This window comes from Mesoplodon bidens (assembly GCF_964165515.1).
Source record: "Mesoplodon bidens genome assembly, contig: HAP1_SCAFFOLD_639, whole genome shotgun sequence".
NCBI lineage: Eukaryota > Metazoa > Chordata > Mammalia > Artiodactyla > Ziphiidae > Mesoplodon > Mesoplodon bidens.
Genome location: NW_027671198.1, coordinates 73907 through 84464, shown reverse-complemented (window position 1 = coordinate 84464; position 10558 = coordinate 73907).

The window sequence follows — 10558 nt, the reverse complement described above, 5'->3', positions numbered from 1 at the left end:
CGTAGCTCGTCCAAAGAGGCTGTAGCTACACACAGGTCCCCTCCCTGAATCCACTTTTCTTCACGGGGTGTTCTGCCTGTAGCTAACTCGCTCATCCAAGGAATGCACAAGGGAGCCTATCGGGCTTCAGCCTCTTTGGTGAGCCTGCAATGTAACAGGCAGAGCTCTGCTCTTGTGGCAGTGGGAAGGCAAGCCGTCTTTCTCCTGCAGCTATGGGGTCTTCAGGTATGAGTGCCTAGAAGGAATGCCAAGCAGTTTGGGTTTCCCAGTGAAGCTCAGTCGAGGACAGTGAGGCAGATTTGCATGGCATGGGGGACGCCAGAGAAGAGTTTTCCTGGAGACGTTGGAGTGCTGGGGAAAGCGACCTCTCGCCCGGAGGAGTGCCGTGTGTTGCCCTGCACTCGGCAAACACAGAGTGAGCGGGAAGGGCTTTCGGCCCGGGCACTTTCTTTGCAGGCCGGGGGAGCCTGCCGGTACTCAGTGTCCTTGTCGGGAACAGGGCACCCTGCCTGGGCCTTACGCGTCTTGAAAAGCGTCCGAAGGTGAAAATAAAGCAGAACTGCGACTAAGGCCTCGTGGAAACCGCTTGAAGCTTCTTCCTCAGCAGGGCTATTAGAAGGCCTTACATAGAGGTAAGTACTCACATCGAGCTTCCCGTTCGCCCTAGAGCGTGGCAGGAAGAGCTCTTCCCGGGACTCTGGAAGCACCCTGTTTATTTATAGAAAACGGCTTCTCTTCCACGAGCCCTGATTCCAGCGACTAGGGGCCCATCCCAAACGGTTTTATGCAGGTAGCTTCAAGGCAGCATGAATGGTGCTTTAAAAATGAGAAGGCAAGGCTTGGCTCCTCAGTCCCCCACTTCCAGTCAACACGCTGACTACCGCCTTGTGATTCGTAGCTCGTCCAAAGAGGCTCTAGCTACACACAGGTCCCCTCCCTGAATCCACTTTTCTTCACGGGGTGTTCTGCCTGTAGCTAACTCGCTCTTCCAAGGAATGCACCAAGGAGGCTATCGGGCCTCAGCCTCTTCGGGGATCCTGCAGTGTAACGTTAAGGCAGAGCTCTGCTCTAGTGGCAGTGGGAACGCAAGCCGGCTTTCTCCTGCAGGTATGGGTTCTTCAGGTATGAGTGCCTAGAAGGAATGCCAAGCAGTTTGGGTTTCCCCGTGCAGCTCAGTCGAGGACAGTGAGGCAGATTTGCATGGCATGGCGGACGCCAGAGAAGAGTTTTCCTGGAGACGTTGGAGCGCTGGGGAAAGCGACCTCTCGCCCGGAGGAGTGCCGTGTGTTGCCCTGCACTCGGCAAACACAGAGTGAGCGGGAAGGGCTTTCGGCCCGGGCACTTTCTTTGCAGGCCGGGGGAGCCTTCCGGTACTCAGTGTCCTTGTCGGGAACAGGGCACCCTGCCTGTGCCTTACGCGTCTTGAAAAGCGTACGAAGGTGAAAATAAAGCAGAACTGCGACTAAGGCCTCGTGGAAACCGCTCGAAGCTTCCGCCTCAGCAAGGCTATTAGAAGGCCTTACTTGGAGGTAAGTACTCACATCGAGCTTCCCTTTCGCCCTAGAGCGTGACAGGATGAGGTCTTCCCGGGACTCTGGAAGCACCCTGTTTATTTATAGAAAACGTCTTCTCTTCCTCGAGCCCTGACTCCAGCGAATAGGGGCCCGTCCTAATCGGTTTTATGAAGGCAGCTTCAAGGCAGCATGAATGGTGCTTTAAAAATGAGAAGGCAAGGCTAGGGTCCTCAGGCCCCCACTTCCAGTCAACACGCTGACTACCGCCTTGTGATTCGTAGCTTGTCCAAAGAGGCTCTAGCTACACACAGGTCCCCTCCCTGAATCCACTTTTCTTCACGGGGTGTTCTGCCTGTAGCTAACTCGCTCATCCAAGGAATGCACCAGGGAGGCTATCGGGCCTCAGCCTCTTCGGAGAGCCTGCAGTGTAACAGGCAGAGCTCTGCTCTAGTGGCAGTGGGAACGCAAGCCGGCTTTCTCCTGCAAGTATGGGGTCTTCAGGTATGAGTGCCTAGAAGGAATGCCAAGCAGTTTGGCTTTCCCCGTGCAGCTCAGTCGAGGACAGTGAGGCAGATTTGCATGGCATGGGGGACGCCAGAGAAGAGTTTTCCTGGAGACGTTGGAGCGCTGGGGAAAGCGATCTCTCGCCCGGAGGAGTGCCGTGTGTTGCCCTGCACTCGGCAAACACAGAGTGAGCGGGAAGGGCTTTCGGCCCGGGCACTTTCTTTGCAGGCCGGGGGAGCCTGCCGGTACTCAGTGTCCTTGTCGGGAACAGGGCGCCCCGCGAGGGCCTTACGCGTCTTGAAAAGCGTCCGAAGGTGAAAATAAAGCAGAACTGCGACTAAGGCCTCGTGGAAACCGCTTGAAGCTTCTTCCTCAGCAGGGCTATTAGAAGGCCTTACATAGAGGTAAGTACTCACATCGAGCTTCCCGTTCGCCCTAGAGCGTGGCAGGAAGAGCTCTTCCCGGGACTCTGGAAGCACCCAGTTTATTTATAGAAAACGGCTTCTCTTCCACGAGCCCTGACTCCAGCGACTAGGGGCCCATCCCAAACGGTTTTATGCAGGTAGCTTCAAGGCAGCATGAATGGTGCTTTAAAAATTAGAAGGCAAGCCTTGGGTCCTCAGGCCCCCATTTCCAGTCAACACGCTGACTACCGCCTTGTGATTCGTAGCTCGTCCAAAGAGGCTCTAGCTACACACAGGTCCCCTCCCTGAATCCACTTTTCTTCACGGGGTGTTCTGCCTGTAGCTAACTCGCTCATCCAAGGAATGCACAAGGGAGCCTATCGGGCTTCAGCCTCTTTGGTGAGCCTGCAATGTTACAGGCAGAGCTCTGCTCTAGTGGCAGTGGGAAGGCAAGCCGGCTTTCTCCTGCAGCTATGGGGTCTTCAGGTATGAGTGCCTAGAAGGAATGCCAAGCAGTTTGGGTCTCCCCGTGCAGCTCAGTCGAGGACAGTGAGGCAGATTTGCATGGCATGGGGGACGCCAGAGAAGAGTTTTCCTGGAGACGTTGGAGCGCTGGGGAAAGCGACCTCTCGCCCGGAGGAGTGCCGTGTGTTGCCCTGCACTCGGCAAACACAGAGTGAGCGGGAAGGGCTTTCGGCCCGGGCAGTCTCTTTGCAGGCCGGGGGAGCCTGCCGGTACTCAGGGTCCTTGTCGGGAACACGGAACCCTGCCTGGGCCTTACGCGTCTTGAAAAGCGTCCGAAGGTGAAAATAAAGCAGAACTGCGACTAAGGCCTCGTGGAAACCGCTTGAAGCTTCTTCCTCAGCAGGGCTATTGGAAGGCCTTACATAGAGGTAAGTACTCACATCGAGCTTCCCGTTCGCCCTAGAGCGTGGCAGGAAGAGCTCTTCCCGGGACTCTGGAAGCACCCTGTTTATTTATAGAAAACGGCTTCTCTTCCACGAGCCCTGACTCCAGCGACTAGGGGCACATCCCAAACGGTTTTATGCAGGTAGCTTCAAGGCAGCATGAATGGTGCTTTAAAAATGAGATGGCAAGGCTTGGCTCCTCAGTCCCCCACTTCCAGTCAACACGCTGACTACCGCCGTGTGATTCGTAGCTCGTCCAAAGAGGCTGTAGCTACACACAGGTCCCCTCCCTGAATCCACTTTTCTTCACGGGGTGTTCTGCCTGTAGCTAACTCGCTCATCCAAGGAATGCACAAGGGAGCCTATCGGGCTTCAGCCTCTTTGGTGAGCCTGCAATGTAACAGGCAGAGCTCTGCTCTAGTGGCAGTGGGAAGGCTAGCCGGCTTTCTCCTGCAGCTATGCGGTCTTCAGGTATGAGTGCCTAGAAGGAATGCCAAGCAGTTTGGGTCGCCCCGTGCAGCTCACTCGAGGACAGTGAGGCAGATTTGCATGGCATGGGGGACGCCAGAGAAGAGTTTTCCTGGAGACGTTGGAGCGCTGGGGAAAGCGACCTCTCGCCCGGAGGAGTGCCGTGTGTTGCCCTGCACTCGGCAAACACAGAGTGAGCGGGAAGGGCTTTCGGCCCGGGCAGTCTCTTTGCAGGCCGGGGGAGCCTGCCGGTACTCAGGGTCCTTGTCGGGAACACGGCACCCTGCCTGGGCCTTACGCGTCTTGAAAAGCGTCCGAAGGTGAAAAGAAAGCAGAACTGCGACTAAGGCCTCGTGGAAACCGCTTGAAGCTTCTTCCTCAGCAGGGCTATTAGAAGGCCTTACATAGAGGTAAGTACTCACATCGAGCTTCCCGTTCGCCCTAGAGCGTGGCAGGAAGAGCTCTTCCCGGGACTCTGGAAGCACCCAGTTTATTTATAGAAAACGGCTTCTCTTCCACGAGACCTGACTCCAGCGACTAGGGGCCCATCCCAAACGGTTTTATGCAGGTAGCTTCAAGGCAGCATGAATGGTGCTTTAAAAATGAGAAGGCAAGGCTAGGGTCCTCAGGCCCCCACTTCCAGTCAACACGCTGACTACCGCCTTGTGATTCGTAGCTCGTCCAAAGAGGCTCTAGCTACACACAGGTCCCCTCCCTGAATCCACTTTTCTTCACGGGGTGTTCTGCCTGTAGCTAACTCGCTCTTCCAAGGAATGCACCAGTGAGGCTATCGGGCCTCAGCCTCTTCGGAGAGCCTGCAGTGTAACAGGCAGAGCTCTGCTCTTGTGGCAGTGGGAAGGCAAGCCGGCTTTCTCCTTCAAGTATGGGGTCTTCAGGTATGAGTGCCTAGAAGGAATGCCAAGCAGTTTGGGTTTCCCCGTGCAGCTCAGTCGAGGACAGTGAGGCAGATTTGCATGGCATGGGGGACGCCAGAGAAGAGTTTTCCTGGAGACGTTGGAGCGCTGGGCAAAGCGATCTCTCGCCCGGAGGAGTGCCGTGTGTTGCCCTGCACTCGGCAAACACAGAGTGAGTGGGAAGGGCTTTCGGCCCGGGCACTTTCTTTGCAGGCCGGGGGAGCCTGCCGGTACTCAGTGTCCTTGTCGGGAACAGGGCACCCTGCCTGGGCCTTACGCGTCTTGAAAAGCGTCCGAAGGTGAAAATAAAGCAGAACTGCGACTAAGGCCTCGTGGAAACCGCTTGAAGCTTCTTCCTCAGCAGGGCTATTAGAAGGCCTTACATAGAGGTAAGTACTCACATCGAGCTTCCCGTTCGCCCTAGAGCGTGGCAGGAAGAGCTCTTCCCGGGACTCTGGAAGCACCCTGTTTATTTATAGAAAACGGCTTCTCTTCCACGAGCCCTGACTCCAGCGACTAGGGGCCCATCCCAAACGGTTTTATGCAGGTAGCTTCAAGGCAGCATGAATGGTGCTTTAAAAATGAGAAGGCAAGGCTTGGCTCCTCAGTCCCCCACTTCCAGTCAACACGCTGACTACCGCCTTGTGATTCGTAGCTCGTCCAAAGAGGCTCTAGCTACACACAGGTCCCCTCCCTGAATCCACTTTTCTTCACGGGGTGTTCTGCCTGTAGCTAACTCGCTCTTCCAAGGAATGCACCAAGGAGGCTATCGGGCCTCAGCCTCTTCGGGGATCCTGCAGTGTAACGTTAAGGCAGAGCTCTGCTCTAGTGGCAGTGGGAACGCAAGCCGGCTTTCTCCTGCAGGTATGGGTTCTTCAGGTATGAGTGCCTAGAAGGAATGCCAAGCAGTTTGGGTTTCCCCGTGCAGCTCAGTCGAGGACAGTGAGGCAGATTTGCATGGCATGGCGGACGCCAGAGAAGAGTTTTCCTGGAGACGTTGGAGCGCTGGGGAAAGCGACCTCTCGCCCGGAGGAGTGCCGTGTGTTGCCCTGCACTCGGCAAACACAGAGTGAGCGGGAAGGGCTTTCGGCCCGGGCACTTTCTTTGCAGGCCGGGGGAGCCTGCCGGTACTCAGTGTCCTTGTCGGGAACAGGGCGCCCCGCGAGGGCCTTACGCGTCTTGAAAAGCGTCCGAAGGTGAAAATAAAGCAGAACTGCGACTAAGGCCTCGTGGAAACCGCTTGAAGCTTCTTCCTCAGCAGGGCTATTAGAAGGCCTTACATAGAGGTAAGTACTCACATCGAGCTTCCCGTTCGCCCTAGAGCGTGGCAGGAAGAGCTCTTCCCGGGACTCTGGAAGCACCCAGTTTATTTATAGAAAACCGCTTCTCTTCCACGAGCCCTGACTCCAGCGACTAGGGGCCCATCCCAAACGGTTTTATGCAGGTAGCTTCAAGGCAGCATGAATGGTGCTTTAAAAATGAGAAGGCAAGGCTAGGGTCCTCAGGCCCCCACTTCCAGTCAACACGCTGACTACCGCCTTGTGATTCGTAGCTCGTCCAAAGAGGCTCTAGCTACACACAGGTCCCCTCCCTGAATCCACTTTTCTTCACGGGGTGTTCTGCCTGTAGCTAACTCGCTCATCCAAGGAATGCACCAGGGAGGCTATCGGGCCTCAGCCTCTTCGGAGAGCCTGCAGTGTAACAGGCAGAGCTCTGCTCTAGTGGCTGTGGGTACGCAAGCCGGCTTTCTCCTGCAAGTATGGGGTCTTCAGGTATGAGTGCCTAGAAGGAATGCCAAGCAGTTTGGGTTTCCCCGTGCAGCTCAGTCGAGGACAGTGAGGCAGATTTGCATGGCATGGGGGACGCCAGAGAAGAGTTTTCCTGGAGACGTTGGAGCGCTGAGGAAAGCGACCTCTCGCCCGGAGGAGTGCCGTGTGTTGCCCTGCACTCGGCAAACACAGAGTGAGCGGGAAGTGCTTTCGGCCCGGGCACTTTCTTTGCAGGCCCGGGGAGCCTGCCGGTACTCAGTGTCCTTGTTGGGAACAGGGCGCCCCGCGAGGGCCTTACGCGTCTTGAAAAGCGTCCGAAGGTGAAAATAAAGCAGAACTGCGACTAAGGCCTCGTGGAAACCGCTTGAAGCTTCTTCCTCAGCAGGGCTATTAGAAGGCCTTACATAGAGGTAAGTACTCACATCGAGCGTCCCGTTCGCCATAGAGCGTGGCAGGAAGAGCCCTTCCCGGGACTCTGGAAGCACCCAGTTTATTTATAGAAAAGCGCTTCTCTTCCACGAGCCCTGACTCCAGCGAATAGGGGCCCATCCCAAACGGTTTTATGCAGGTAGCTTCAAGGCAGCATGAATGGTGCTTTAAAAATGAGAAGGCAAGGCTTGGCTCCTCAGTCCCCCACTTCCAGTCAACACGCTGACTACCGCCTTGTGATTCGTAGCTCGTCCAAAGAGGCTCTAGCTACACACAGGTCCCCTCCCTGAATCCACTTTTCTTCACGGGGTGTTCTGCCTGTAGCTAACTCGCTCTTCGAAGGAATGCACCAGGGAGGCTATCGGGCTTCAGCCTCTTTGGAGAGCCTGCAGTGTAACAGGCAGAGCTCTGCTCTAGTGACAGTGGGAACGCAAGCCGGCTTTCTCCTGCAGGTATGGGGTCTTCAGGTATGAGTGCCTAGAAGGAATGCCAAGCAGTTTGGGTTTCCCCGTGCAGCTCAGTCGAGGACAGAGAGGCAGATTTGCCTGGCATGGGGGACGCAAGAGAAGAGTTTTCCTGGAGACGTTGGAGCGCTGGGGAAAGCGACCTATCGCCCGGAGGAGTGCCGTGTGTTGCCCTGCACTCGGCAAACACAGAGTGAGCGGGAATGGCTTTCGGCCCGGGCACTTTCTTTGCAGGCCGTGGGAGCCTGCCGGTACCCAGTGTCCTTGTCGGGAACAGGGCACCCTGCCTGGGCCTTACGCGTCTTGAAAAGCCTACGAAGGTGAAAATAAAGCAGAACTGCGACTAAGGCCTCGTGGAAACCGCTCGAAGCTTCCGCCTCAGAAAGGCTATAAGAAGGCCTTACTTGGAGGTAAGTACTCACATCGAGCTTCCCTTTCGCCCTAGAGCGTGACAGGATGAGGTCTTCCCAGGACTCTGGAAGCACCCTGTTTATTTATAGAAAACGTCTTCTCTTCCTCGAACCCTGACTCCAGCGAATAGGGGCCCGTCCTAATCGGTTTTATGCAGGCAGCTTCAAGGCAGCATGAATGGTGCTTTAAAAATGAGAAGGCAAGGCTAGGGTCCTCAGGCCCCCACTTCCAGTCAACACGCTGACTACCGCCGTGTGATTTGTAGCTCGTCCAAAGAGGCTGTAGCTACACACAGGTCCCCTCCTTGAATCCACTTTTCTTCACGGGGTGTTCTGCCTGTAGCTAACTCGCTCATCCAAGGAATGCACCAGGGAGGCTATCGGGCCTCAGCCTCTTCGGAGAGCATGCAGTGTAACAGGCAGAGCACTGCTCTAGTGGCAGTGGGAACGCAAGCCGGCTTTCTCCTTCAAGTATGGGGTCTTCAGGTATGAGTGCTTAGAAGGAATGCTAAGAAGTTTGGGTTTCCCCGTGCAGCTCAGTCGAGGACAGTGAGGCAGATTTGCATGGCATGGGGGACGCCAGAGAAGAGTTTTCCTGGAGACGTTGGAGCGCTGGGGGAAGCGACCTCTCGCCCGGAGGAGTGCCGTGTGTTGCCCTGCACTCGGTAAACACTGAGTGAGCGGGAAGGGCTTTCGGCCCGGGCCCTTTCTTTGCAGGCCGGGGGAGCCTGCCGGTACTCAGTGTCCTTGTCGGGAACAGGGCGCCCCGCGAGGGCCTTACGCGTCTTGAAAAGCGTCCGAAGGTGAAAATAAAGCAGAACTGCGACTAAGGCCTCGTGGAAACCGCTTGAAGCTTCTTCCTCAGCAGGGCTATTAGAAGGCCTTACATAGAGGTAAGTACTCACATCGAGCTTCCCGTTCGCCCTAGAGCGTGGCAGAAGAGCTCTTCCCGGGACTCTGGAAGCACCCAGTTTATTTATAGAAAACCGCTTCTCTTCCACGAGCCCTGACTCCAGCGAATAGGGGTCCATCCCAAACGGTTTTATGCAGGTAGCTTCAAGGCAGCATGAATGGTGCTTTAAAAATGAGAAGGCAAGGCTTGGCTCCTCAGTCCCCCACTTCCAGTCAACACGCTGACTACCGCCTTGTGATTCGTAGCTCGTAGAAAGAGGCTCTAGCTACACACAGGTCCCCTCCCTGAATCCAGTTTTCTTCACGGGGTGTTCTGCCTGTAGCTAACTCGCTCATCCAAGGAATGCACCAGGGAGGCTATCGGGCTTCAGCCTCTTTGGAGAGCCTGCAATGTAACAGGCAGAGCTCTGCTCTAGTGGCAGTGGGAAGGCAAGCCGGCTTTCTCCTGCAAGTATGGGGTCTTCAGGTATGTGTCCGTAGAAGGAATGCCAAGCAGTTTGGGTTTCCCCGTGCAGCTCAGTCGAGGACAGTGAGGCAGATTTGCCTGGCATGGGGGACGCATGAGAAGAGTTTTCCTGGAGACGTTGGAGCGCTGGGGAAAGCGACCTCTCGCCCGGAGGAGTGCCGTGTGTTGCCCTGCACTCGGCAAACACAGAGTAAGCGGGAAGGGCTTTCGGCCCCGGAACTTTCTTTGCAGGCCGGGGGAGCCTGCCGGTACCCAGTGTCCTTGTCGGGAACAGGGCACCCTGCCTGGGCCTTACGCGTCTTGAAAAGCGTCCGAAGGTGAAAATAAAGCAGAACTGCGACTAAGGCCTCGTGGAAACCGCTCGAAGCTTCCGCCTCAGCAAGGCTATAAGAAGGCCTTACTTGGAGGTAAGTACTCACATCGAGCTTCCCTTTCGCCCTAGAGCGTGACAGGATGAGGTCTTCCCGGGATTCTGGAAGCACCCTGTTTATTTATAGAAAACGTCTTCTCTTCCTCGAGCCCTGACTCCAGCGAATAGGGACCCGTCCTAATCGGTTTTATGCAGGCAGCTTCAAGGCAGCATGAATGGTGCTTTAAAAATGAGAAGGCAAGGCTAGGGTCCTCAGGCCCCCAGTTCCAGTCAACACGCTGACTACCACCTTGTGATTCGTAGCTCGTCCAAAGAGGCTCTAGCTACACACACGTCCACTACCTGAATCCACTTTTCTTCACGGGGTGTTCTGCCTGTAGCTAACTCGCTCATCCAAGGAATGCACCAGGGAGGCTATCGGGCCTCAGCCTCTTCGGAGAGCCTGCAGTGTAACAGGCAGAGCTCTGCCCTAGTGGCAGTGGGAACGCAAGCAGGCTTTCTCCTGCAAGTATGGGGTGTTCAGGTATGAGTGCCTAGAAGGAATGCCAGGCAGTTTTGGTTTCCCCGTGCAGCTCAGTCGAGGACAGTGAGGCAGATTTGCATGGCATGGGGGACGCCAGAGAAGAGTTTTCCTGGAGACGTTGGAGCGCTGGGGAAAGCGATCTCTCGCCCGGAGGAGTGCCGTGTGTTGCCCTGCACTCGGCAAACACAGAGTGAGCGGGAAGTGCTTTTGGCCCGGGCCCTTTCTTTGCAGGCCGGGGGAGCCTGCCGATACTCAGTGACCTTGTCGGGAACACGGCACCCTGCCTGGGCCTTACGCGTCTTGAAAAGCGTCCGAAGGTGAAAATAAAGCAGAACTGCGACTAAGGCCTCAGGGAAACCGCTCGAAGTTTCCGCCTCAGCAGGGCTATTAGACGGCCTTACCTGGAGGTAAGTACTCACATCGAGCTTCCCTTTCGCCCTAGAGCGTGAAAGTATGAGCTCTTCCCGGGACTCTGGAAGAACCCTGTTTATTTATAGAAAACC